This window comes from Apium graveolens, chromosome 6 (genome assembly GCF_009905375.1).
Source record: "Apium graveolens cultivar Ventura chromosome 6, ASM990537v1, whole genome shotgun sequence".
Lineage (NCBI taxonomy): Eukaryota > Viridiplantae > Streptophyta > Magnoliopsida > Apiales > Apiaceae > Apium > Apium graveolens.
This window is the reverse complement of record NC_133652.1, coordinates 123086619-123113241: the sequence shown is the minus strand read 5'-3', so window position 1 is coordinate 123113241 and position 26623 is coordinate 123086619. Positions and strand designations below refer to the sequence as shown.

Here is a 26623-nt window from a genome sequence, read left to right as displayed (position 1 = left end):
GATCCCTGCAACCAGCCATTTGAGAATTTCCTTCTTCACAACTTCTTTCATGATTGGATTAAGCCTTCTCTGTTGCTCAACAATAGGCTTGCTACCTTCCTCTAGTAGAATTTTATGCATGCAATAAGAAGGGCTGATTCCCTTAATATCTGCTATAGTCCATCCAATTGCCGATTTGAGCTCTCTCAGAATTCTTAAGAGTTTTTCCACATCACTACCTGAAAGGTTAGATGCAATAATCACAGGCAAAGTAGATGCATCATCTAAAAAGGCATACCTTAAGTATTCAGGCAATGGTTAAAGCTCAAGGGTAGGAGCTTCTTCAATAGATGGCTTGAGGCGCTTTGTAGATTTGTTCATCTCCTCCATTCCAAGAGATTCAAAAGGCATATCCATCTTCTGCTTTCAGGAAGAAGCATTCATATATTGCAACTGCTCATCACCTTCATCATCTTCACTTTCTGAATTCCCCAACAAGGCCTTTTCTAAGGCATCGGACCTTAGCAATTGATCAATATCTGAAGTAACCACAGAGTCAACCAACTCCACTTTTAAGCACTCCTCATTTTCCGTAGGGAATTTCATGGCATTGAACACATTGAAAGTTACATCCTGATCCAACACTCGCATGGTGAGCTCACCCTTTTGCACATCGATCAAGGTTCAACCCGTAGCCAAGAATGGTCTTCCCAAGATTATGGGAATCTTCTTATCCTCCTCGAAATCAAGAATTACAAAATCGGCAGGAAAAATGAGTTTGTCCACCTTGACCAAGACATCCTCCACAATGCCTGGTGGATATATAATAGAACGATCGGCTAACTGCAAGGTCATATAAGTCGGCTTTGGATCTGGTAAGTCCAACTTCTTGAAGATTCACAAAGAAATCAGATTGATGCTAGCTCCCAAGTCACACAAGCATTTGTCAAATGACACTTTTCCAGTGGTGCAAGGAATAGTGAAGCTTCCAGGATCTTCAAGCTTCGGAGGCAACTTATGTTGCAGCACAACACTGCATTCCTCCGTGAGAGCAACGGTCTCTAAGTCATCAAGCTTCACTTTCCGAGAAAGAATACTTTTCATAAACTTCACATAACTAGGCATCTGTTCAAGAGCTTCAGCGAAAGGTATGTTGATATGAAGTTTCTTGAACACCTCCAGAAACTTCTCAAACTGCTTATCCAGCTTTTTCTTCTGCGGTCTCTTAGGAAAAGGAGGTGGAGGATAGATCTGCTTCTCCCCTGTATTACCCTCAAGAGGAGTGTGTTCAACAGTAGTCTTCCTTGGTTCTACTTCAGCTTCCTTCCACACTTCTTCTTCAGCCACAGCTTCGTCATCCGAAACTTGAGAGTGTTCGGGATTTGCAACCTTCCCAGACCTCAATGTAATTGCCTTTACCTGCTCCTTAGCTTCCCTCTTTCCTGGAACTTCAGGGTCACCAGGGAGTGTACCAGGTTGACGATTTATCAAGGAATTTGCAATTTATCAAATTTGATTTTCCAAGGTCTTGACTTGGCTCTTGCATATGAGCCTCAACTCCTCCAATTCATATTTTTCATTAGACTGCTGTAGATGGAGTTGTTGCCTTTGTGCGAATTATAGTTGCTGAAAACCAGGAGGGTTGTACTGCTTTGCTGGATACTGCTGATAAGGCTGTTGAACCGCATTCTGAGAATTGCTCCAACTGAAGTTATTATGATTACGGTTGTTGGGATGATAGGTGGCTAGCACAAGCTGCCGCGACCTCTGAAAGTTGCTTACGAACTGAGCTGATTCACTAGAAATAGCGCACTGCTCCGTCTCATGCCCACCAACACAAAGCTCACAGACACTAGTGATCTGATTAACTCCATAATTAGCCAAAGAATCCACCTTCATCGTCAAAGCCTTAAGCTGAGCAGCTATAGCAGTAGCTGCATCTAACTCCAGGATTCCTGCTACCTTGCCTTGAGTTAGTCTGTGAGAAGGATTCTGGTATTCATTAGCAGCCATCAGTTCAATCAATTCATAAGCTTCATCGTAGCTTTTAGCCCACAAGGCTCCTCCCGATGTTGCATCAAACATGGGTCTAGAAGTAGCACCCAATCCATTATAGAAGCAGTTAATGATCATCCAGTTATGCATCCCATGGTGAGGACACTTTCGAAGCATCTCTTTGTAGCGATCCCAAGCCTCACATAAATATTATCCAGATTGCTGAGCAAATTGAGTAAGTGCGGTTTTGATTGCATCAGTCTTCGCCATAGGAAATAATTTAGTTAGGAACTTTTGAGCAAGATCCTCATATTTGGCGATAGACCCTGGTGGTAGAGAATGTAACAAGTACTTACTTTATCCCGCGGAGAGAATAGGAATAGCCTCAACTTAATAGCATCTTCAGAAACTCCATTGAACTTGAAACTGTTGCAGATCTCGATGAAATCTCTTATGTGCATGTTGGGGTCTTCTATCGGAGAACCCCCAAACTGAATTGAGTTATGTATCATCTGAATCATGCTCGACTTGATCTCAAAGGTATTAGCCGAGATGGCTGGTCGGACAATGCTAGACTGAATATCATTAATCTTCAGTTGAGAGTAATCTATCAAAGCCTTCGGATTCGCTTCTGGTTCTCCCATTGCAATAAGATCCTCTTCTTCAACTTTTTCCTCGACAAGAACTTCCTCGAAAAATTCCTTAGCAACTAATCCTCAGCTTGATCCAGGGTTCTCTTACGAGACCGAGAACGCGTATGTATACACGTTCGCTAGAGTATCTGAAGCACGACAAAGAAATAAGTAAGTAACAATATCTGAGTCAATGAACTTTAACGACCACTGATGACAAACAAATAAACTAAAAATCAACAGCGATCCCCGACAGCGGTGCAAAAAATGTGTTAGGACGAAAACACGTGCTAATATTCATGCAAGTATACATGATCACAAGTAATATAGAATTAATTCTAGTTCATTCCCACATGGACTGGTTTAAGTTAATTTTAATTAATGTACTTATGCAACAATGGTATGGTTATTATCCAATGCTAAGACGAATAACAAATTGAGGTTGTTTTAACTACGCTTAACTAAGAGATTATACTAAAGAATATTAACTAAGAGAATAAAGAGAGTTGAATACTATATGACACAACATGAGATTTTAACTTCATTAAATACTTCATTTAATAGCCTTTTTGTTCTTAACCTTAGCATGCAATGGTGATGACACTAATCAGATAACACGAAACTGATAAACGCCAACTTTCGTTGTACGAATACCATACTACCAAACATCCACAAAAGAGATAGAAGCTGAATAGACACCAATTATATTGAGACCCTCTATGTCTATAAAATTTGACAATATAACGGTTTAATGCACAAGTTATCTATTGTGATTACATAGGGCAAGTAAGATGGTTAAAATTACCTACGAATCATGAATAACAAATACATGAACCTATGCTAGCATGGCAAGTTCTAAACCCCTAAGTTCACTTTCGCTTAATTAGAGATTAACATGCTATCATATAAGTTCGCGACGCTCATAAGATGAATAAGCACAACCAATACTAGGATATCCTACAATCACCACACACTAAGGCATCGAAACAAATTAACTAAAGAAATCCATAAATAAATCTGTTAGAACCCCACAACAATGATTAGCCCATAATCGGACTCATCATCAACGTGGGTTTCGATAAAAGCATGGTATAATAAACATAGTCTTTATACTGAATAAATAATAAACCAAGTACGTTACACAAGAGTATAGGTTCACAAAATAAGAAAACTAGCATCCAAAGTTACAACTTAAAATAAAGAATCACAAGAATAAACTAGATCCTCTTCGCCTTGGTATAATTATGCTTTACGGTCTTCTTACACCTTCTCCTTAAGCTCTGGTACATCTTGTTATGAAAAATGATCATAAGTTATGTTTATATAGCAGCCCATGCAGAATAGAAGTCCATCAATCAGAATCACAAGAGAACCAGAATTCTTTTATCCCGACCTGGCGCGGCCGCGCGCTTCAACAGCGCATGCGCGCCGTCCTTCTGGATAAAATTCTGACTTTTTTTCTTGCTGGTTTGAGTTAACGATCCACGTACTTTTATTCAAGACACCATCCTAACACCAAATTAGCATTAAATCAATGCCAATTCACCTGAGTTCCTGATATAAGCCTGAAATGCAAAAACACTACAAAACACATCAAAAATACAAATAACTTGAGTACAAAATGCTAATCCAAGCCTTTATAGAGCATTCTAAGTGGACATAAATGCCACTTAACAATACTATTTAATTAAAAGTGAAAATAGAATTTAAATGTTAGTTAATATATAAATATTATAATATACTTAATTTGAATTTAGTTTATATTTGAGTTATAATATGCACACACGCACATATAACATGTTTATACATCATAAATATTATAATTGATATAAGTTAATATGAAATGAATTATAATAATCTCATACTCTCTCCATTTCAAAAAGGTTGACACACTTTTTTCTTGTTTGAATGTCCCAAATTAATTGAACTTCTATTTTTGGAAAGTAATTTTAATATTTTAAATTACACTTTCATTGTTGCGGACGACATCATACATACTTTTACCTATCCAATTCATTAAAGTATATATAAAAGGACAACCACATCTTACTTTTAGTAATAAAAAATTAAGTCAAATGGTGTTTTCTTAAAATTTGTGTTGGTACAATCCTTAAGGGACATAGGAAATATAAGGTAAAAGTATCTAACAAGTAAACTATGTAATACATATGACCTATTTAAATTTGTCGTAACTACCAATTTCTTGTAATTTGGAGTTACTTTGTTTAAGTACAATCGAATATTGTAATTTACACACAAAAAAGTACAAGTTACTACATCTTCTAACTTTTCATACCTTTTCAAATCTTTACTTATCCCATCGCCAGGTTTTTATTTCCAAACCTATTTTTCACCGTCCGATATTGAGTTTTCCATCCGTTGTTATTTTTCGTGATGTTTGATTAGCTTCGTTTATGCAGCCGATACCGAGTTGAACTTGAGTTAGGGTTAATACGAGATCTGGATTGAGAGAATGCTTCAGTGACAAACTGGTCGGAGGGAAGGGCTTAACTGATCTAATGAGTGAAGATTTTCACGGTATAGCTAAGTCCCATGTGAAGAAAATCACGAGTCAAAGTATTATCTCGCTTATTTTTACATGTTTTTATCTATCATTGTATATCACATTATATCTAAAAAATACATATCCGTGCACACACAAGTCAGGGATCTTTTGTGGAACGACCTCTATGAGGGTAAAGTTGCGTACAATATACCCTCACCAGATAATATCTTTATGTGTTATATACTACGTATAATTGATTGATTGATTGAAGTACAAGTTACCGTGTTATTGTAATGTACGAAATAAGGCCTTCGTTTATTCGAACCCAACGAGCATTGGGTGATGAGTTTGAAGATGCCGTTATTAAATGGAAATATACATTTTTATATTTTTTTAAAATTTTTTAATATTTATGTAATTATTTATTTAAGCGCAAATATAAAATGTATTTTTACATGAACAGATCTATTAAATTAATTTTCTTTTGATATACGAAGACAATATTTCAGAATACTAAGGGGTTGTTTACTTCACTGGTTTTCCAGAAAATTTTTCTAAGAAAAATTGAAAAATTAAAAATATGTTTCAATTATATATTTTCTAAAAAGAAAACTGAAAAACTAAAAACACGGTTTTCTAAATTATAACTACATTTTAAAAAAACCCTAGAATACATCATTTGAGTGTTTTCCAAATATGAAGAAATGAAAAACACCATAAACTTATTACGGAGACCCATGTTCCCTCCTTCACATAAGTCAACTACTTATTTTTATATTACTTTTGCTCGATCTAGGTGAATGAATACATAATTACTACAGTTTGTACCCCACACAAAGTCAATTATATGTGCTACGTTTATTCTTAATTTTTAAAAATTAGAAATTCAATATCATATTAACATCTCTAGTAATTGTATAAAATAAAAGTAAAATATATTTCTCATAATCTATATAATTAATTTAAGAATTTATACTCATAAAGTAATTATTTTGTATTAATATACTATTTATATATTACTCACTAAAAAATAATATAAATATTTCGATTATCATATAAAAAGTACAATAAAAGGGGTAAACTTGGATGCATATTGAGAAATTAGATTATCACTATTTTAATAATTTTAAGTAAATAAGTTCCTAGTTTAAGAATTAAAGAAAATAAAAAATAATTTTGAGTTGAAATATGTATTTGAAACATGTTTTTCTACTTTTCCATAGTTTTCCAAGAAAATTTAGAAAATTTTGGAAAATTTGGAAATAGAAAATTGGAAAAAATATTCCGAAGTAAATGGCCCCTAACATTTTAGACTATCGTTTATATATTAATGAGCAATCGTGAATAGCCCCAAAAATTTATATTAAGAATGAACTTTTTATAAATATTTTGACCCATATTTTTGAAATTTGACCAGTGGGTCGACCCATATTCCTAAACATAATAATTTATATACAAATTTGCATAGATCCATGGATTATCCACATCTTAAATGGTATTTAAAATTATTAAAAAATCAATTATCAATATTAAAAAGATTAAACATATTATTAAAATAGATTTGTTATTATACTGAATCAATTATATATCCATAATTCATGCTTACAGTAATTCAAATTCAAAAATCATTACTCCTTTCCTTGATTATCATTATTTTCTTCTTCTTTCTTTGTTACAGGCCATATCCATGAAACTCAATATTTGTATATATGATCATCTACTAATCGGATTGAATCAAATTCAAAAATAATAATCAATCTCTTCTTCAACCTTTAAATCCTCAACTAATCTACACTTTTTATATCTTTGATTACTCGCATCTATTTTAAAATTGAATATGTAATTTCATCATCATCTTTTTTCTTCGTTATTATATGTCTATGAATCTATACTTTAGAGTATGTATATGTAATCATGTGTATATGTGTGTGATTTCTTTGTAATCTTATGGTGCTTGATTCGATTAGTATGCATAGTTGATAAATATATCATTTTTTTTATTATATATATTTGATTATATTTTTCATGTTTTGTCAATTATATAAGTACAATTACAGATGGGAACAATTATTTGGAACCAAAAATTTATTATGGGTTAACCAAATCAGGTAAAATTCTTAAACATCTGACGATTATATTTTTTTATGAGCTTTACATGTTTGATGAAATTTCCACCAGAAATTTGATTTTAGGCTCCAGTTTTTAATAAACCTATTGATATGGAGGCTACTTTAGTATACATGGCGGCAGACGAAGGCTCCTAACCAAATCAATTTATACAACTGCACCAAACTATTTCTCATATTTTTATTCAGTTTCTCACATTAACGAATGATGTGTAGTTGAAAAACAAAACCTAATGCCTATGCAATTCAGTCCACCTTCAACTAAACTTGGTATGACTGATGTTCTTTAATTCAGTCCACCTTCACATTATCTAATTTGGTTCCGCTTTTGTATGTAGCTCATTTAAGTTACTTAAAATTGTGCAAAGTTTAGAACCTTGATTATATAATTATATCTCATGATTGGTAAACTCAAACTTTATTGTCTATCTCTTAATCAAGTAGTATATTTACTTCAGCAATTTGATGATGAGTAGAAATATGTACATACCTCTTTATTATTTATTGTCGTTTTTATATATTTGTAATGTAATTGACGAATATACTTAAGATATGTGTGTTTGTTCACTCCTCCTGGACTGACGGGCTTTGGTTAGATATTCTTTATGTCTGCTATAAATTTTGGTAATGTTTTTTCTGGAAACTATACTTTTTAACGATACTCTTTGAATCATTCTACTTCGAGACAATGAAAAGTTGAATGTGAACCATGTAGGTCACAATTCCTAGTAGATTACCTAAAATGGTAATTTCTACAATACCATGTTATAAATATTTACTACGCAGTTTCCGTTGCGCAACACTATTACCTATTTTGTACATTTAATAAATTTGTATTTCTCAATTAGAACTTGTATTGTTGAATTAGGAAGTTTATGTTTTTATTTGCACCTTACCTAAATTTATACACGCGCATAATGGTTTAAAAATTTATCATGATATTCTGATGCTCTAAATTATAGGTTCATACAAGTCAATCAAGATCGCAAATTTCGGCATTGCTGGAATTAGGGTGTTGAAGGAACTCGGAAGGGATGACTCGGTAACCTATGAATGGCTCTGTAAGCATCTCAACTCTTTGTAACGCTACATAAATATTTATAAGCTTTTAATATATAATGCTTTTACCCTCTCACAATACTGGCTACATGGTGGTAAATGACTAAATATTATTAGTTATATATGCAGGCTTAAGTGACATTGCCGTTTAAATAATTTGAGTCTTGATTAATTTCTTCAAATGGAAATTTCATTATATTTAATCTTTTAAGAAGAAAATGATTGAAAATACTAAAATTTTGAGGCAATTTAGTTCGACGGTATTTCTTGATCTAAATCCGGTGTTAGCATTTACATTGACACTCACATCCAGGAGCTGGAGGCCATTATTTGACTTTAGTTTAACTATCCTTTAGAAATTGCTTTCGGAGGAGTGTCAAATGCTAAACTTGAGCCTAATAGTCTTATGCCTCCTCCCAGTCAAGTAGAATTATAGGTTAATTAACATTCTATTTTAAGGACATACTAAGCTATCTGTATCATGTAGAATAGTGGTATGTCATAGAAAACTTGATACCAAGTGGTTATGTTGACTGATAATTCTTAGCCAAATCTATCAAAGAGATCCTAGATAATCTGTATTTTGAAGCAATGGGTTTAGAAAAGAATTTTGTTGCATTCTAATGATCAATTGTCGAGGACTGGGCAACAATGTAATTTGAAAGGTGTGGATGTTATCCCATTGTGAGCAAATTATAAAAAAGTTTCAACAGTGGTGTGAGCGTTAATAAATTACCAAGGAAACTATTTGATGATGCAAAGTGGTGTGATGCTATTTGTTGGTCCTGTTTTTTTACTTATGGTATGTTAGTTTAGTATGTCTCGGTAATTTTTATTATCAATGTTAATGTTGTAGTATCAAAAGTGAAAACAGGTTTGACTTTTGTTTGGGTTTCTCGAAATTATGACGGAGAAATAGTATTGGCTTAGATAGCAGATATGAAAGGGAATGTCCGGAGCTTGCAGAAACGATTGGAGGGAAGGAAGTTTTGAGCGGGTCAAAAGATAACAATCAATGTGATTTGATGGTTGAAGCTGATAGTTTGGTTACTGTTCAGGCTCTAAGATGTTCTATTTGGATGAGTTTTGCATTTGGTTTTTGCATGACTTCCAATAGTTTCTTTCTAATTTACATAAGTTTACTTTGTTTTTTAAGCCATCTGCTATGAGATCCCAGTGATTTGTCACTTTGATTTACTAAATAGAGATAAAATATTTCTTTATGATACGAGATTATTTCTATTTTAAAAAGTAGTCTTATCATTTATTGTCATAAATGAATGCTAATAAATTTACGTAGGATATAAAACTCTATGATAGTGTCTTGAAATGCAAATGTTTCACGCAATGATCTTTGATGTAAATAATGACATTACATGATATTTTTTTGAACGGGCAATTCATTAATGAACATATATTTTGTTAAATGATTTAGTCAATAGGTGATCTGACACTATGTTAGGCCCTTAATCAACTGTATAGGGGGGTGAATACAGTTAATACAATCTAATCGACAAAGTTTTAACATAATCAACAGTTTTTATATTATATGATAAAAACTTATTAAAAAAGCACTCTCTCGAAAGGATGACCAAATATCCTTGAGAGCTTCTAGGTTATACGAAAGATATAACTATGTCACAATACTTGTAGCATAAACCTAATCTATGCTTTATATAGAGCACATCTACCAATGTATAAGAATTTTATTCTATTAATAACAAGGAAACCTGTACAATTTCTTCTGAGATAAAGTCCTTCACCGCCTTGAGTTCCTGTTTCCTTTTCCTCCTCGAAGATCAACTGATGTGACAAATACTGATTTCATTATCCGTTGACATCATCATCCGTTGATATCCTATCATCCGTTGATATCTAATCATCCGTTGATGTCATCATCATCCGTTGATATATAAGTTCTGATGTGAACTTCTGATAGTTTTTGTTTGATATCATCAATTACTCCTAACAATCTCTCCCAACTTTTTCATTATGGAATTATGGACAAGTTCCAATTGATGATGTCAAAACTATCTAAATGCAGGAATCAAGTATGCATATTCAATTTTGCTTCAGTGAATATCAGACTTTAACTCTTCATCCTGAACTGCTTCTTTAACTTGAGCAATGTCAGAGGTTAATTCCACTTCCTCATCTCAGAATGCTTCCAGAAATCTTCCTTCTTTGACCAGCTTGGATGATTTCTACTTCAATTTAATTTTCTTCAGTATCAAGAGCTTGAACTACTGTATAGATTAAATCTATCAGAGTTCAAGGTTTAGATTACTTAGATACCGACTTCAGCTTTGGCTTTAGACTTTGAAATCCTTGAACTTTCTTCTATCTTCTCCTTTCCTTTAAACTTCATGTCAGTAGTTCCAATAGCTTGTGATCTAAGAGATCTTTTATCTTCTGCCTGACTGATTTCCCTTATAACTATACCTCTGGTTGGTCTGTTAGAAAGATCATCTTCATAAAGTAGTTGAGAAACAACAACAATATCAGCATTTATTATCTTCATAGAATTTTTAAAGTCTTCCTCCGTTTGCCTTAGCCGTTCAAAATTAACTCCAGGATTTTCTTTTGCAAATATTCTTCTACTCACCTCAGAATCAAATAATTGAATCTTTGGATCCTTGTAGAATAGAGTTGTCTTTCTTCCTTTAACTTTCAGAGTTTGAAGATATTGGCTTGCTTCAGCACCAGCTTCTTTCTCCAGAATACCTTGGTCTTCATTACCAACAGTTGTGACTTGTGAAGATTTTTGCATTTTAGTAGTCACAGTCAATTCTTCAACTCTTCTTTCATTCCTCTTGCTTCCTCTTCCTTGTCTAGACTGAAATCTAGTGATTGCTTTTGATGAATCACTAACTCCAACTAGCTCGTCACCTCTTTTACTTATGCTCTCCTTTTGTTCCCCCTTATTACCTCCATCAGGATTTTTATCATCAATACTTATCAATGACAGTTGTTTGCATTTAGATTTAATAATTTTCTCCACCTTTTTGGCATCATCACTAAGCAGAAGAGAAAGAATCAGCTCCATTGAATTTTGTACTTCTGTAAGTTGATCAGACATTTAAGCTTAATGAGCTTCCAATCTAGCTTGACTGACTTCAATTGCAATTTGTCTGGTAAATATTGGTGAAATTTATTTCTGAATTTTCTGATGAGTAAGAAGCTTTGAAGCAATCAATGATTATTTAATCTAATTGATTTGAGTAGTAGTTGCTTCATGAGCTGTGTGTAAGGATCTGATAACCAAAGTTGATGCTTTCAGATGATTTAGCACATCAGGATTTGTAATCTTCTGTTCTGTTATTTCCAGATGTTCAACTGCATGTGTTCTGGAAATAGGATATGTATTATCTTTCCAATAAGCATTCCAGAGATTATCAGAGTAATCGTGCTTCTTCTTAGCATCTAACTTTTTCATTTTCTGTTATCTTACATGCATAGGCATATCTTCAGGAAAGAAAAGGTTACCCTCAAGATCTAAAATAGCATTAGATACATGAGTTTCTTTATCATCATTAGATTCTTCAATAGCAGCTGGATCTTGCACTAATTGTTGAACTGTATCACCAGCTTCAGTATGTAGAATAGAATGAGAAATTGGTACAACAAATGATCCAGTGGCTTCATAAGCTTCCACACTTTCAGCAGTTATCTTCACATATTCAAATATTGTAGATAAATGAATTGGAGCTTCAAGATTAACTTTCAGGAGCTCAGGTCCTGTAGAATGTTGTGGTGATTCTGAAATGGATGGATCTTTATGAATGGACTGTTGTGCTACTACATCTTCAGCAACAACAGGGATTTCCTCAAGTGATGGAAAAGTAGAATGTATGGACTATTTTTCAACAAAAATAGGGATTATCTCTTGTGGTGGAATAGTATATTGTATGGACTGCAAGAAATTATCAGGACTTAGACTTGCAGGGAGATTAATTGACTTTGATACATCAGAGTTTCCCTGATATTCAACAGACTGTTGTTCAACATCTGTTCCTTTAGTACTCTGAGCATCTGCAAACATATAACAAATAAAACTTAATCTCTCTATTCTTTTACAGTAGTCTCACTACTCCTCAAACCACACATCTCATGACTTTTAATAGTCAGAGCTTCCTCAGAAGGATTACTAAATCCTATATCTCATCTACCTCTCCTTTTGCCAGGAAGGATCCTGCCTCTCTTATGTTCTGTTTTTCTCTCAATCTTTTCACACATCTCACAGAATAAGACACAGAAAAATTTTCCTATAGAAATAAGAGGTGGCTAAAGAAGGGTGATCCGTGATCATACAACTAGAGGTAGTCTTTAACCAAGGTCTATATGTAATCATGTCAACAAGATTAATATCATGAAAAACAAACTACAAATGCTGAAAGAACTAAATCAATATTTAAAATAAATGCTGATAAAGTAACACCAGTATTTATACCTTATGAATACACAATTAGGCTCACAGTAGATACTATGGTTATGACACTTGTTGTTCATCAATAATGAGAACCTCCATTTGAATTGGAGAGGATTTGATCAGGTTACCTTCATGTACCATGATCTTAAACCTTTATTCTTCTTGCAAAGAACTAACACTTCAATGCGTTTATTGAAAGCTATCACAGAGTCTTCAGTAAAAACTAATGGAACCTCTGTGTCTCTGTTAGCATCATTAAGATCTACCTCAGCAAGTAGTATCTTACCAACTAAATGTTGTTTCTGATTTGTGAACATAATTCTAGAATTATGTCACTTAATTTTTGGCAACATTTGAGAAAATAATTCAAGGGTTTCAGTTGTGAGAAGAAATTTAAGATATAAGATATATGAAATTTGAGATTGAGTGTGGACAACTTTCTTGATCAGAAAAAGAAAGTTTCAATAGATTTTGAATTGTAAGCAACACTCAAAGATTATAATTCTTAGTGATTAAGAATTAAATCTTCCTTAAATTCGCCTCTTTAACAACGATTACTTCCTATAGTGCTCAATCTGTACTGAAGTGGTCACATGAACTTAAACAGAGATTAGTTTATTCACATGTACTATGAAAAATATCTGATGTTTAGCATGCAGTACTGATTTGAATTTAACATTTAAGAACATTCAAGCACACATAAGAAAGTAATCAAATAATCACTCCAAAAGAAAAAGAAGATAGAATATTTCATTAATAATTAAGAAGTAGAATACAAGATTTTCATAGAATTTTCAAATTAAAACCCCAAACAATCTAACTATCCTAGCTTCTTCTTCTTTTTTTCCAACTTCTTCATTGTCCTCCGATGGAAGATTTGTGACACTGAACCTGTAAGAGAAATAATATTCTCTTGCAATGCCAGCCATACGAGGCGGCGTTGTTCTTCCTCGAGACGCCGTTGTGCAGCCACATCAGCTCGTCTCATCTCTTTAAACTGAACGTCTAGTCTAAAGAGATGAAGGGACTTAGTGTCATCTGAATTCAGTCGATCAAGAACCGACTGATGAATCTCAGAGTGATGATAATCTTGGTCGTGGAAGATTGCCCTAAGTCGACCAATGCCGGAATACAATCTCCCGTAATCAGGATTTGCTATTGGACGGTAGACTCCATGTGAAAGAGACTAGACGACCACGGATTCTTAATGAAGAATATGAGTATTTTGGGATTTGTGAGTGAAAAGGTAATGAGAAATTATGAGAGTGAAGGGTTGTATTTGGAGAAAAGAAAGTAGAAACTGAAGAGACTCTTTGATTGACCATGCAATAATTAGACATAATAAGCATACACGATTACGCGTATCTAGGCAAGGAAAAAGTAATCTCTCTCTTCATATTCCTATTTCCAATGTAAATACTCAAGTATCAGCGGATACTTGCATCAGTAGCTAACCCATTTAAGCAATTAAAAAATATTCCACTCACTCACTGATTAATTAAAAATACCGTTAACAATTTATTTCGAATAAATTTAAAATAATCAATGAAGTATAACAGTCAATCATGGTTTGACCATTATCAGTATCTTAATTACTAGTATCAGGATTTATCAACTACTAATATAAACTATTAGTCAAAACAAGTTTAACTAATTGCAGAGTTTATAGGCATAATCAGTAGTTCCATATGCAATTTTCACATAAGATCATTTATCACGACATCATGACATCAAACACGTAGCACAAAAATTATTATCTAGCAAATATTGACACATAATAAGATACCATGCTTCAAAAATATCAGCAGACTTAATTATTAGAGTTTGAGAATTGTCCAGATATCATTCCCAATTCATTCACCAATCTTGTGAATGTGACTTCACAGAGAGGCTTGGTGAACATATCTGCTACTTGTTGATCTATTGGAATAAAGACCAATTCCACTATACTAGCTTCCACATGTTTCCTTTTGAAATGGTATCTGATGCTGATGTTCTTAGTCATTGAATGCTGTACTGGATTTCCTGTCATTGCAATAGCACTTTGTAAAGCATAATATAATGTAACATGTAATTGAGGAATTATAACTCAACATGAAAACATAAACATATAAACAATATTAAACTGTGAAGCACAGTAACCCTAAAGATGAAGACATGATATACACAAAGAATCAAAGGATACAAATGACTCTCTAAGTCCACAGTCAAGTCATGGGAAGAAGCTTATTAATATGTTCAAGCCTCCATGAAAAATAAGACATCAAGGGACTTCCAGTATCAGTTACATAATTTGATTTAAAGTATCAAAGATTAAGGGTTCAGTGTTTGAAGCAATGGATAATCAACCAAGATTTATCAGCTCAGAATTGTCAAGGGAATTGAACTAAATCATTTCATGCTAGTTGCTTGTGAACCAGACCAGTGCACCAAGTATCAGCATATCCAAAAGGATTTGATTTCATTATTCAGAAGAAACCTTGTGTAGTGATACAGTTACTAAAACCTAGATTTCTTCTAAGGCAAAGAATACCCTCTAGTGTTACAAGGTCGCAAGTAAATATAACAGAATAATTTGGTTAAGACAAATGGTCACCTTTGTGACTCCAAGGTCGCAAGTAAAAGCAAGGTGAAAATTTGTCTAAGTCAGGAAGCCTGTTTGCAAGTATCTCTGCAACTCTCTAAGGGAAGAAGTTGCAAGTAACTGCCACAGAGAGTCCGCAAGTAACTCTATAAGGCTTGTTCACAAGTATCACTACATCTCCAAGGCAAGCAGTCACAAGTAACTGTCACAGGAGGTCGCAAGTATCTCAAGTTAATAGGAAATCAAGGTTGCAAATAACCCTATTCTAAAGGGTCGCAAGTAACAGACTTAGTGAGTTTTCCATTGGTTAATTGCAGCAAATTCAATTGAAATGATTGGTTCAAATCAAGCCACATGTCCAAATGAATTTGAAGACTATAAAAGCATCAATTGAAGTTTATTTCAGTTGGTGATCTTCTTCAGTTTTAACAGAGTGTTTACGGGAGCTCCATTAAAGAACCTCATTTATTATTCTTGTAAACATAAAGTTATGCTGCTGAATTTGTAACGACTGGGAATTTTCGTGAATTAATTATGCGAGTAAAGTGTAATTATGTGAATTATGTGTTATTATGTGAGAATGGAAATATTTAAATAAATATTATATTTCAGTTTGACGTGTCAGCTGGTATAAAGAGAATGATTGTGAAGCGTAGTTGAAAACGCTCAACGTCGGGTCGTCAGTCAGGACGCGACCCGTTACGCGAAGAATGAATATTAGTAAAAAGGAAAATTTTATGATCAAGTATATTTTATTACGATATGTGATATGTGAATCTATGTTGTTAACTATTAAGGTGCATGATTATGTGATTATATGCTTGTATGATATTATTTGGAATTTTAGAAAATAAGAAGTGCATTAATTACTATTTATATAGGTTATAAATGCATTTTTATTCTTTAAGAAAAATAGTTTTTAAAATTATTTTATTTATAAATTTCGAATTTGATTTTATTAAATTCCTAAAATTCTAAGCTATTTTATGATGTCACTCTTGTAAATAATAGATTTATGGTTTTGTTTATAAAATGTATTCTTTGTAATTGATTAGATTACCTAATTTCCCTTGCATGCATTTCCACTCACAATATAAGAGAAGGGTAGTTGTGTCATTAACCACCCCACTATCTCATTTCAACTTAGCCAAATGACCATATCATCCTTACATGCATTTTTGTGCTAGTAGTGAGAGAAGAATAGATTGGTAATTTCAAAACTCCACTAACTTGTGCACATGGGAGAATCAAATAAAAAGCTTTTCATTGCACTCACAACTTCACTCATCTCATTTTTTTTCCACTCTCTCCCCTCTCTTCTCTCTTTTCTCTCTCAGCTCTCTCCCTCTCTTCTTTTCTCTCTCTCACCCGAACTCTCTCTCTCTCTCTCTCTCTCTCTCTCTCTCTCTCTCTCTCTCTCTCTCTCTCTCTCTCTTTCTCTATCCTACATGCAACATCAAATCCTACTTAAAATTCAAACATCTTGCCATTTATCTTCATCCTATTTAATTCTCTATCCATATACTCTTTGCATGTAAGCATTTAAGGAAGTTTTTGCATCAACATCTCTTGGTTATATCTAAGAAATACAATTTCTTAGTGTATGACCTTAAGAAAGAGTATAGTACATAAATTATGTGATTTTCTTGGTTTGTTTTGGAGATAGGTTCGACTTTTGCTATTAAAAAGGTGGGTTTTGATTTTGATTCAAATTTTACAAAGGGTTTTGGTTCAAAGATTTGTTTTTGGTTCGAATGAATGAGTTTTGCAAAAGGGTTTTAATGTTCGATTGGTTTTGATGATATATATATATATAAACCTTTGTTTTTGAGTTGGTTTCCTTGCATGCATGTAAAATCTTAAGTATAATCAAGTTATAGTTTGTGTGGTTTGGAAAGAAAACGGGTTAAATGATTAGATCATGGGTTTAATTAAGTTGGATTTGTGATTTAGAGTATTGCATGTTGAGTTGATTGATTGCATGTCGATCCTACAAGTTGTTTTGTTGTTAATTTGGTTATTATTTAATTTGGAAATATAATTTAGTTTATATTGGATATGTGAGTAGATAAGTATGAATAAGTTAAGTTTTGATAATTAAAAACATGGATTTCATTCGGTTTTCAAAGGAATAAATGATTGGATTTATGCATGTTAAGATTTTGTTCAAAAATAATATTTTGGTTCGGTTTTTGATTTAAAAGAAATGATTTCAAGAAGTGTTCTTGTTTGGAATGGATTAAAATAGGTTCAAATTGTAAATGGAACCTTGCATGTCGATATTTGATAAATTGTTTGTATTTTATTGAAAAAGCCGAATGGTATATAGTATTAAAAAGGGTTGATTCAAGTTGTTTGGTCAATTTGATTCTAGAGTCTAATTATATGGTTTGTGTAAGATTGATTTGGTGTTTAAAATATGTTTGGTTAGTTGCATGTCAAGTTAAGTGGTTGTATGTTAATTTCTTGGCTTGGTACCATTTATTTTGGTTCGAATTTTATAGTTAAAAATGAAGGAATAGTTGTTTGGTTGTCGAGTTATTTAGATCATGATTGTCTTGTTAAGATATAGATTTAAGTATACAAGTATATACTCATTATGTGTTATATGAGTACTCTATGATTATGCTTGAATATACGAGTTAAGTATATAAGTATATACTACTAAGTGCTATGTGAATATTCTGTGATTATACTCGTGTATATAAGTTAAGCTTCAATGCGAGTTGGGATAATCGTTAGACGTTCAGGGAACGTCGAGTGCGAATAAGTATCTAATTAGGGATTATGTTTTGGATTGTAGATTCAGATAGCAGAGGCATTCGGGATTTTAGATTCAAATAGTGGAGGCATTCAGGATAGAAAAGGGAAAGGAAACTTAGGTGGCAGTAGTTCAGCTTCAGTAGTTCAGTTTCAATTTCAGTAAAACAGGAAAGCGATTTGTTAGGAAATGAATAACACACAAAGGGGGGTGAATATGTTTTACTATTTTTGAGCTCTTCTTGACTGTTTATGGTTGAACAAAGTAAATTAATTCTTGTAGTGAAATGTGTTCATGCAGAATTTAAGCTTGCAGAAAATAAAGAACACAGATCTTCAAAACTCACTTAATTTTATATTAAAATTAAGACTGTTTTGCTACAAAATTTCTAGGCTCTTTGTTGATAAAGAGCTTACCTTCTCCTTGAGAGTGTTACAAGAAATTTGATCTAAATTATTACAATTGACTAAGGACCAGTGCTAACTTTATAACTCAGTTAACTGCTGGTTTACATGGTGTGTAATAAGACATGCTATTAGCTTTTCTAAACTGTCACTTGTCATTTCTATTTATAAAAAAGTAGATCTTCCATTTCTGGCTTAGCATATCTTTAGCATCCCGTGTTCACTTTAATCCTCCTCTGTCAGTTAATCTTTACCATTGATCTTGCACATTCTTCAAGCTGCTTTTTGTAGACTTGTCAATCCAGCTATTTGGATTGTTTGTTGATTGTTTATCTTAGATATTGAACTAATCTTCAAATTTGTACTTTGAGATTGTATCTCGAGATCTCCAGTTTAGGTCTATGGAATACTTGACATCTCGATAAGTATATTGTCTTATCGAGATCTCTAGTACTATATTTAGTTTGGCTTGTAGAGGTCTTCAGTTCTCTATAAGAGAATTTTAGGGCTTGTCGAGATCTCTAGTCTTCACATCTTCACTTTGACTTATCGATAACTCTTAGTTCTCTAGTAGCTTCTTGACTTTTCAATTTCTTAGAGTTCTCTAGTCAAATTTAACTTGTCGATATCTCAGAGTCCTCTAGTGAATTTTAACTTGTCGATATCTCTGAGTTCTCTAGTGAATTTTGACTTATCAATATCTCTGAGTTCTCTAGTGGAATTTGACTTATCGATAACTCAGAGTTCTCTAATGAATGTAGACTTTTTGATAACTCTGAGTTCTCTAGTGAATAAATGATTTTCCGATATCTCAATCTTTCATGTCTTTAATTTGGCTTATCAATATCTTTCTGAGTTCTCTAGTAGCTTTCCTGACTTCTCGATAAGCCATTCTGGAGCTCTCGAATGACTTCTCTATAACATTAAATATGTGACTTGTAGAGATCTTGACTTAGAGGATTTTTCTTCAAACATATTTATTCAACTCCAAGTTTCTTCAAAATTCTTCTGAGGCATGATCTTCTTGATCTTCTTCCAGATAGAATCCTTAAGTTTGATACTGTTTCAGGAAAAAGACTCCAGACTGCTCCTTGCATTTTTACAGATTTTAAGTGTTACAAGTACAAAATACAGATTAAGATAACAACACAACTTACTGAGGGTTGACCCCAAGCTTAGCTGATAACTAAAAATAACAGTTCATTAATCTCCTCCTTAGATCAGATGTCTATTTGGCTTGCTTCATACTTTGATCAGGGACACTAATGGTATTGTTATCTTTTTTGATCTTTGACATCATCACTTATATATTACAATCTCCCCCAACTTGTTCATTATGGAATTATGCACAAGTTCTGATAGATGATGTCAAAACTCTAACTAAATGCATAAGTCAATCTCCCCCAACTTGTCTTCTTTTATGAATTGCATTTAGATTTACTCTTCTATCCATTTATCAAAAAGAGGGTATTAGTGTCTGGCAACATTCATCCAACTGTTTCTCCATATAGAAATATTCTCCTCCTTTTTGACATTATCTCCAGGTAGAAAGATCCAGCTAGATGCACATTATTCAAGATTTTGTCATTGTCCATTTAGAACACTGTCTGCAGCTTCAAGATTCAGTGATATCTGTAGTGATGAGTTCATCAAGTGGAATAGGAGTTTTACTTAGATTTATAGAAGAAGTCCGTCAGTATCAAAAGTCCTAAGCTCTCTGTTCTTTTGAATAAGTAGTCTCACTACTTCTCACTATACTAGTCTCATGACTTTAAGAGTCAGAGTTTCCTCACAAGGATTACTAAATCCAGACACTCATCTACCTCTTCTTTTGCCAGGAAGGATCCTGCCTCTCTTATTTTCTGTTTTCTCTCAATTTTTTCTCTCATCCTCACATGAAAGGCTCCATTGTTGTTTGACTTAAAGAAATATGAGGTGGCTGAGAAGAGTTTTCTGTGATCATGTGATTAGAGGTAATCCATATAGGTCTAATCATACTCATTTCATCAGAAGAGTGAATACCAGCTTGAGGTTGTGAGATGGATGGTTCATCAAATGGTTCATCAAAAACACCTGTGACTAGAGTCATAGTTTAACTCACAGATTGCTCTGTGGTTTTGACAGTGTGTTGTCCTCCACTTATAGTGGGAACCTCCAATTGAATTGAAGGGGATTTGACTGGGTTACTATCATGTACACTAGCCTCAAACCCTTGTGTGTCTTGCAACATACTGGCACTTAAATGTGCTATACTTACCTTTCTCATATTATTATCATAGGCAATTGGACTTCTAGCTTTGACTGCTAAGGCAGCTTCTGCCAGAGTTATGAGGGGAGTTTTCCTTCTTGAGGAACCTCCAATTGAATTGGAGAGGATTTAAATAGCTCCCCCTTAGGAGTACTACCCTCAAACCTTTCCGCCTGTGAAGACTGTTTTGCACATGAAGGTACATAAGGGATATTCATGGGATCTTCATTGAAAATTTATGAATTCCCCATGTTTGTGGTGGTTTCTTTTCTCAAACAACAAAACAACTGAAGAACATTTTGAAGTTTCTGTCCTTTTGTAAAACAGGTTTCTTTTAAGAGTCACCTGAGCGGGATTGTGTTTGAGTTTGTGTTGCTGTGCCTGGGCGAACTGCAATTTGGTTTTGAAATGTTTTAGCTGCAGTTTAGCACAAATACCAGTTGATTGATTATGTGAATATCTTGTTGTTGTCTGAATAGATTGTGTTGGACCTGTAATGCATCGAACATATGTAACTTTTTGGAGTTTAATTAGACATATGCATTATAAGATATTTAGTTGCAAGGATTATTACAGAAAAGATAATAATCAATTCAGATATAAACACATAGCAATCATTACACAAAAAAATGATAGAGAAGAAGTAGAATTTTCATTAATAATGGAAACAGAGTACATTAAGATATAGATTTCAACAATTAAATCCTAATCCTAACTGCTCTAGTTTCTACTTCTTCTTCTCGGCCTCTATCCTTTTTGCCCGGCGCTGGTAAGCTCTGGACATGGAGTGTGCAAGAGAATTAATTCTCTCCTGCAACTCCAGAGCAGCAAGACGTTGCTGCTCAGCCACCATGGCACGTCTCTCCTGCTCCAGAGTCAAAGAAGTCAAGTGGAACATCAAAGGGGCTGCAAATAATCCCCCTGATGCGAACACGCAGTCCGAAAGGGTCATAGTAGATTTGGTTGTCAGCCAAATGATGAGCGGTTGATAAACTCCATTTACAAGCTTGTAGAAGACTGGGGCAGCCATTGGAGAGAGTGATGAATAAGAGGTGAGTTTTGAAATTAGGGTGTTTGTTGAGAAAGAAAGTGGTGATGAATAATGAAGAGTGAAGGTTTGAATTTATAGAAGGAGAAAAGAAAGAAACCAAGAGACTCTTGAATTGCCCGGTTAATAAATGTAATAATCACATAAACATACTTTACGAGTATCTAGACAGTTAGAAGTGACTAGTTACTGTTCCCCATGCAAGTACTCAAGAATCTTAGTCCACTTTATAGGTTAACTATTCCCCATGCAAATAAACAAGTACTCCCTACACAAAAAGTAACCCTTCCTATCAGCAAAATATCCCACTAGCTAACTCATCAAAACAAATACTGATAAGGAATTATTTGAATAAATTCAAAACACATAATTAGCATATAGTCAAATAAATTTAACTAATATCAGTATTCTCAAAACATTACATATAATGTACTAGTCTACTTACATTAGACTAACATGTTCCACATTTAAAAAAAAATTGCACATAAGCACGTAAATGTGTGACGCCCCCGAATCCGGTGTCAGAAGATTTGGTCGTCACGATGAAACCTCAATCCAAATTAACTTGTTTAATCAAAATGCAAATGCCAGCGGAAGATATTTAGCATCTATGACCCCAAACTAATCCAAGATCTTTTAAGGTTACAGTTCCAGAAACAAGATATCCAAATTCCATAATAAATTTTTCACTTTCTTTTAAAACTCTTTTCAATAAATTTGCAAACTCAAAACTTAACCCGCTAGTATAACTTCGAAAAGAAGTATACTAGGCTCAAATATAAGATAACATAACTAATATATAAACAAACAACTTTACACAATAAAACTTACACTAGTCCGCAAACCCTGGACCAACCACCTTCCAAAAACTTCTTCTTTGCTTTCTCCAATTACGCGTCTAAATAGCGCAATCTAATCCTCACTGGAAAGTTATATTTAAAAACAGGCAAGTATGAGCGAAAGAAATGCTCAGCAAGTTCGTTATAGCATATATATATGGTCTTTTGATATAAAACTGACATCTACACGGGAGCAAAAATACTTAAAATCATAATTGCTGACTTAGAAAATCTGTTAAGGAATCCCAGAATTGATTCCTTAAATATATTCAAAACTCTTTTTATGTTTTTGAGCGAAAATGCTTCAGCAATATTTTGAATCTCAGCGAGAATAAAACTCGTAACACAATGTTTACAGAATATCGTAAACAACAACATGAAATAATGACTATGGACTGAATCATAAACTTTATTCAAAACCGCACACTTGATATTAATACTTATTTTGATGTCATATCAAATTAGATATCAATACGAACTTAGATGCTCACAACATCCCATACTGAAGTCAACATCAATCATCTATATTAATACCACTTTTGATATTGACAGCAAAGTAAACATCAACCTCAATTAAAAACTGATTTAAAACTGAATCTCATATTTATCCAAAATAGAAACACTTGATAAATCATTATGCATGATTATCAGCAACAGTTTTATGCTGATAAAGAAAGAACAACAGATAATCAATAATATCTGAATCACAAATGAAGCTAACAGTAAGCTTGTAGAACAGTAAATAATAAGTTTTAGATTGGGCATCACAATAATTCCGGCGGAAGCAATATCACACGCTGATCAGCCACTGTGATAGAGCAGGATCATAATTCGTAGAATTTAGATCCCAAAATAAGTACTCCACAAAAGCTACATATCGGCCATAACTGATATATACTTTAATAAAAAGGCACACTGTGGCCAAAGGACAAAATTGTATTAACATATTTCAGTTAGCACAACGCCCTAAATGCTGGACCGTCCGCCCGGGCCACTTACGCATCTTCCAATCAAAATAATTTTTCTTCATATAGGAATCGAATCAATCGATATCCTATCATAATCTACTCCCCATTTCTCATGGTCCGGAGTAATCTCAACAACTGATGGCGAAATAACTAGAATGATTAGTTATTCGCTAAATATCAATATCAAGTTCCACTGTATAGAGTGAAATGAGATAGCATAGTTATTCACTATCTATCTGGAAATGAATTATATTCTAGCAGAACAACTGTTAGAATAACACGATTTCAATAATGCCAATGATTATATGCATGCAATATCTTCCAAAAGCTTTATAAACAGTTTAATCCATATCTATAAACATATAACTATTCTGGAAGTTGAATAGGGTATAAAAACTTGCATAATCAAAATCAATCATTTTGATGTCTAAAACATTTAACTATTCTAGAATTAGAATAGTACAAGAAAACTTGCCTTTGGTTTTTAGCAGTTAAGCACACTCGCAGTAACACAAAATATCTCATCATGACTTCTCATGACATCACCATCTTCCTATTTCGACAATTCACTGATATGTTGCTCCAGCGATTGCTAGATTCCTGATATGCATTACTATTCAACTTTACTCTGGATCTCAAAGTCTCGTCTTGAATGATTCGCATCTATAATTAAAAGATATAATCTTAATCGTCTACATGATAATTACTCGACGAACTGCGCGTCAAAACTCTATCGTCTACCCAAACGATAACCCACATATAAAGAAAACAGCCGGACACAAGACTCTTGACCCATATATGCACGTAGACATGTTTCAATGATATGTAACTGAAAATATATCTATATAACAAACTCATTCATATCCAATAAATAGATAGGAAATCTACCGAAAATTCGGCAGCATTTCCTCTATTTATTGGACTATCCACCTATTTTCAATCTCAATCAACAATTAAATATATAGTATGTTAGATATATTTGATAATGTCATGGCTAATATGTTTTATGTTTAGTTTTCAGATCTTATTTGAACAGGATAAATCAGTACTTAACTGTTGATCAGTACTTATATTGGAAGTCAGGACTTAAGGATATCAGTACTTATGTTATTAGGAGATAATCATCAGAAGATAGATATCAGAACTTAAGTGCTGAAGGACAATCAGATAAGGACAGTGGCTGATTAAAGGAAAGAAGATCAAGATAAACATAAGAAGAGATATGCATGAAGAAGGAATTCCGTAAAGAATGGAATACTTGGAAGAAAAGATATCTGATTGATATATTTTAGGAAGCAGAATTATATTCCATATCAATTAGCGATTATCTTGTAACTGTGTAGTATATAAACACAGACATAGGGTTTACACTAAAAGTGTTATCATTATTAGAGAAGATTATTCATTGTAACCCTAGCAGCTCTCGTGATATTTGTTCATCACTGAGAGGTAACAGTTCCATACTGTAACAGAGTTTATTGTTTCAATAAAGTTTGTTTTCTGTTACTTAAGTTCTTAAAGTTCGATTTGAGTGTACTATACACTGTATTCACCCCCCTCTACAGTGTGTGTGTGACCTAACAATTGGTATCAAAGCCTATCTGTTAACATACATACAGTTAAAGATCCAAACACAATCATGTCAGACACAGAAACTCCAACTAAGCCTACCAAAACTGAGGAATCACCAAAGACACAAATTCAGAGTCGGTATGAGACCATCAGAGTTCCCATACTGAGACCATCTGAATATCCCATATGGAAGGTAAGGATGACCATGTTCCTGGAAGCAACAGATCCAGAATACCTTGAAAGAATCAAGGAAGGCCCTCACAAACCAACCAAGCTTGCTGTTGCAGTTGCAGGTGAAGCAGCAAAGACCGTACCAAAAGAGAAGAGTGATTATACTGCTGAAGACATAGCATCAATTGCTAAGGATGCTAAGGTACGACACTTACTGCATAGTGCCATTGATAATGTAATGTCAAACAGGGTAATCAACTGCAAGACTGCTAAGGAGATATGGGATGCTCTGGAAACAAGGTGTCAGGGAACTGACACAATTAAGAAGAACAGGAAGACAATACTCACTCAAGAGTATGAACACTTTGACTCAAAGACTAATGAGTCATTGAATGATTTATATGATAGATTTGTCAAACTTTTGAATGATTTGTCATTGGTTGATAAAGAGTATTATCTTGAAGATTCAAACCTTAAGTTCCTGTTAGCTCTTCCTGAATGCTGGGATTTGAAGGCAACGACAATAAGAGACAACTACAATCTTGATGAAACAACTCTTGACGAAATCTATGGAATGCTCAAGACTCATGAGCTGGAGATGGAACAAAGAAGCAAGAGGAAAGGAGGAAAGTCAAGGACAGTTGCTCTTAAGGCTGAAGAAGAATTCCCCAAAGCAGCTTCCTCAAAGAAAGACAAGGGTAAAGCTCTTTTCATAAAGTCTGATACTGAGTCATCAAGTTCTGAGAGTGATGATGACTCAGATTCTGAAAGCTTGCCTGAGACTGATGCTGATGAGGAGATGATGAAGCTGTGTGCTCTTATGGTGAAAGGAATCACAAAGATTGCATACAGGAAGTTCAGGAAGGGAAAGAAGTTTTCCAGGAAAGGCATAAGTTCTGATAAAAAGAATTTCAGAAGATCTGAAGGCAGAGGAGGAAAGTCTGACAGAGGAGATTACACCAATGTTAAATGCTATAACTGTGGTGAGAAAGGCCACATATCTCCTGACTGCAAGAAGGTAAAGGGTGACAAAGGCAAGGCTCTTGTCACAAAGCAGAAAAGCTGGACAGACACCTCAGACTCTGAAAGTGAGGAAAACTATGTATTGATGGCAAATGCTGATAAAGAAAGTGCTGAGAGCAGTTCTGAAGCTGCTGAAACAAAGGTACCTCAGACTACTTATGCTTTTCATACTGATGATATTAATGAGTTGAGAAGATATCTTAAAACCATGTTTGTTAGTTATAGAGATCAAACTTTAACATGTGAAAGATTAACTTCAGAAAATCTTGCATTTAAGAA

The 26623-nt window shown here is 33.8% G+C and overlaps 1 non-coding gene across 1 annotated transcript; it reads left to right on the top strand.

Moving 5' to 3' along the window:
• The first annotated feature begins 2122 nt into the window (after window positions 1-2122).
• LOC141669720 (small nucleolar RNA R71) lies at window positions 2123-2229 on the top strand. The gene has a single exon (XR_012553985.1). It is a non-coding gene; the product is annotated as a small nucleolar RNA R71 (small nucleolar RNA).
• Window positions 2230-26623: the final 24394 nt, after the last annotated feature.